The sequence below is a fragment of the Acyrthosiphon pisum genome, unplaced genomic scaffold, assembly GCF_005508785.2.
Source record: "Acyrthosiphon pisum isolate AL4f unplaced genomic scaffold, pea_aphid_22Mar2018_4r6ur Scaffold_20960;HRSCAF=22641, whole genome shotgun sequence".
NCBI classification, from domain to species: domain Eukaryota; kingdom Metazoa; phylum Arthropoda; class Insecta; order Hemiptera; family Aphididae; genus Acyrthosiphon; species Acyrthosiphon pisum.
In genome coordinates, this window is record NW_021770374.1 from 1,085,872 (window position 1) to 1,090,002 (window position 4,131).

The window sequence follows — 4,131 nt, forward strand, 5'->3', positions numbered from 1 at the left end:
ATTTAAAAATATATAGGTATAAATGTTCAATGTATAATTTATACAATGTGTCCCTATACATAATTCAATTTTTATTGAAAAGTATATAAGTCTAGTATAATAAAGTGATATATAATGTATCAATAAGTATTACTGCTCTTCAGTTAGAAATATATTTATAAAAACAATAAAAATAGATATATAGGTGAAATTAACAAATATCACATATTAATAAAAATTAAAATAAAAATAAAAGACAACTGTTAAAGTATAATTAAATTAACAAAAAATATAATAAGTCGTTATAAATCAAATGAATATTAGATATGTGACTAGAACTAATAGCCATCAGTCTCAAGGACAATACTTTATATAACAAAAACAATGCAAATAAAATTATAAAATGTATAAATATATACCATACAACATGATATCTTTAAATTATCAGTAATGTATGACTAAAACCTACAGCCATTAAAGAGAATACATAACTATTAAAATAAAAATAAAAGATAATTAAATCAACAACAAACATAATAGGTATTTTAAATCAAATGAATAACTATGAATGATGTGACTAGAACTTATAGCCATCAGTCTTATAGATAGTACTTAATAAAACAAAATAATAAAAAAAAAAATATAAAATAACAATTGGTTATATAATACAGAATTGGTCATTCTTTAATAATAATTGTCTAAGACTAAGTTAAAAACAAAATTAAATATATAGTTTAGTAAAATGTATAATAGATACCTAGGTACCAAGCATTGTCTAAATCATGTTTACCTCTTTTTCACACATGTAGCAAATAAATAGTATGTTATCATCACCAGAAAGCAAATCACAATCATTATCTTTGTTAGTACACCTTTTGTGGTACTTATTATTACAAAATGTACACTGAAATCCTATATCGGATATAACACTACTGCTTATAGTGCCATTACATTGGAAACATTTACCAGTAGTTTTTGATGAAAGTGGAGAATCATCATTTTCATATACATTTATACAAGTTGCATTACTCTCCTTAGATTTTTCAGTTAAAAACTCAATAGATTGACTTCTAATGGTTTCTGCTGGTTTTTTTTTAACTGATGGTTCTTTAAACAGATTTCTTACAATTTGTCATTTTCGAGCTTGTGAATTATGTTTTTGATTTATTTCATTTTTTAGTTTGTTTTGTTTATCATCATATTTCAGCTTTTTCTTTTTTTCTTTTTCCTCTTCAATGTTCTTTTTTTTATTTGCCTTTTCTTGGTACAAATTTTTCCACTTTTGGGATGTGATAACAAATGGTACCCTTTCTATGTCACGTTTACCTTTACGCTCTGGTGTTATAGGCCAAACTAAACAAGTTTCTAAAGGAGACAGATTCATTTTATTAATAAAAGTACAAGGTTGGTCATTTTCTTCTTGAATTTCCATAACTCTATTTGATGATGGAGTAATATTATAGTTGATAGTTGTATTTTGAATATCATTATCAGTTATATTGTTTGTTTCAACCCTTTCTAAGGTTTCTATATTTTCGTTTAAATAGTGATCAATATCTTCTGAAGTATAATTACTGTTATTCAATAAAGAAATTGCATTTTTTTCTACATCATCATTTTTAGTACATTTCTTTAATTTTTCATATAACCTATACAGCACATAAAACTCTTCAGGATGGTTTTCTTTTTCAATAACATCCTGAATGTTATTTAACTTTTCCATTATTTCTGAACCAACAATATCAGTAAAATGATTATATTCTAGATTATTATAGTCTGCAGTGTCAATAATCATATTTTTTTCTGTTGAAATTAATTCTTTTTTTCCAAGACATTTTCTAAAGTCGATTTGGTCTGGATTCCATGGAAAAAGACCACATGCCTTAAAACCATTCATTAAAATTTCTGGTTTAATTGTTTTATGTATCACTTTTTGTAAAATAGGGGCAAAATCTTTTTTAGTAATCGCGCAATGAGGATTCTCATGGCGCCATTCGAATACACCCTTTTTCCACCCTCCCTTTAGTGGTCTAAATGCTGCTACGTCCGCTGGTTGTAGTATTCTGGTTGCATTTGGGTAAAGAGCAATTAAAATAATTTTTAAATTTCTGCATAAGTTACTTAGATGGTAAGTAAGATGGCTTTTATGGCCGTCTACAAATAATATTATAGGAAACTCTATACCACTTTGAATAAGAAATGGGTGAAACACATTCGCCACAAATTCATAAAACACCTCAGACACCATCCATCCTGAATCTGAACGTCCAATACCCCAATTGGCAGGCACAGAATCGATAATATTTTGTGGTATTCTTTTGTAATTAAATATTACTATTGGATGACATGTTTCTCCAGCTGCGTTAAATGTAAACATTACCGTTAAATTCACTTTAGCATTGCCAGTTGCGACTTCATAGACATCCTTGGCTCCTTTTGGACCAAGAACAGACTGTGTTTTGGGGCACAAAGAAAACCCTGATTCATCTCCATTAAAAACCCTGCGTGGATCTTTTAAAATATTATCCAAATTCTCATCAGTTAAGTATTGGTAAATATCGGTGAACCACTTCCTAATGTCTAGTTCACTAACATTAGCACTGGCAGCAGATACATGCTCACTAGTTCTTATAGAAATTACTGGATTACGCCGGAGAAATGCTTTATACCAACCAATTCCTAAAATAAATTAAATAAATTAAATACATTTTTTTAATTTTCATTGATAATTAATAAAAATAGTAACCAGGCAAATTGTCTTTGAAAGGAGTTATTCTTTGGTTATTATCTAAATACTTTTTAACACTGTATTGCACATCTTCTCTGCGTCGAGGAAATCCTTTTTTTGAACTTTCAATTATCCACTTAACCAATAAACTTTCTTCAGATTCAGTGAGGATAGGGGATGACCCACATGTATACTTTTTGTCTGGGTTCTTCATACGAAATTGTATTGTAGATCTAGCCACTCCAAATTTAATAGCAGCCTTTTTTTTTGACATTTCGTCATGCACAGCTTGAATAGCAGCTGCTATATTATCTTCAGAAAATTTAGATGACTTTTTTGGCATTTTTCTAACCATTAAATTAACATTATGTAAAGTATAAGAAAATAAACGTACAAATTTAATAGGATAATATAATATCCAAATAGGTATGGTACAATACAACATTATTACCAATAAAGTCATTTTAATGTGTAAATTATGTTCAAAATGTAAGCATTAATAGATTAATAGGTACCTAGGTAGGTACCTAGTTAAGTATATTAAATTAAATATTTCAAAATTGAAACATATAATACAAACCTAAATCTAGAAAATTAAAATTAGGTACCTACCTATGTATAGTACCTATATACAGTATTTTATTATCTTTATTGCAATAAAAATATATATTAATATTATTTTATCTATAAATATTAAAACTTAATAGATCACTATTTGATGTAGGTATCTAAGAATTTTATAATTTTTTAGGTAGGCATTTACCTATGTGTTTATTAATAAGAACACTGATAGGGAAAAAACAAAAATTGGGACAATTTATTTGAAAGCTTTATATAATTTTAAATGCTTTCATATTTTTCATTTAAATAATATAATAAATGGCAATAGCTATACCTATTATAGGTATAAGTATTTAATTAATATTTTTCATTTAAATAATATGATAGATGGCAATAACTATATTATATATAAATTACACAAATTCTATTATTGGCACCCCATGCCAATAACTAACCAAATAGAAATATATAATATAGTTATTGTCATCTATTATATTATTTAAATGAAAAAAATGAAAGTATTTAAAATTATATAAGTAAGCTGTAAATGTTTTTAGGATTCAGAATCCACAAAACATTACTCTTTGCGACCATTTATATACGAGTAAATGCTTATTTCTTAACTGTACTCTATCACGATTTTAAGTAATATCTTACCTTTTTGACGTCTTCTTCAGCAATGGTTTTCGAATACAATGTTGTATCTTATCAGTCACAGAACAATCATAACATTTGGCGCAAATATAAATAGGACAGTGTGACCAATAATTTAAAAATTTAAAATCTAGCAGCATTATTTATTATAAAAGAAGTTTGGTATGCCATACTATACCCCTGCCAATAACTATACAGTTACCTATCTC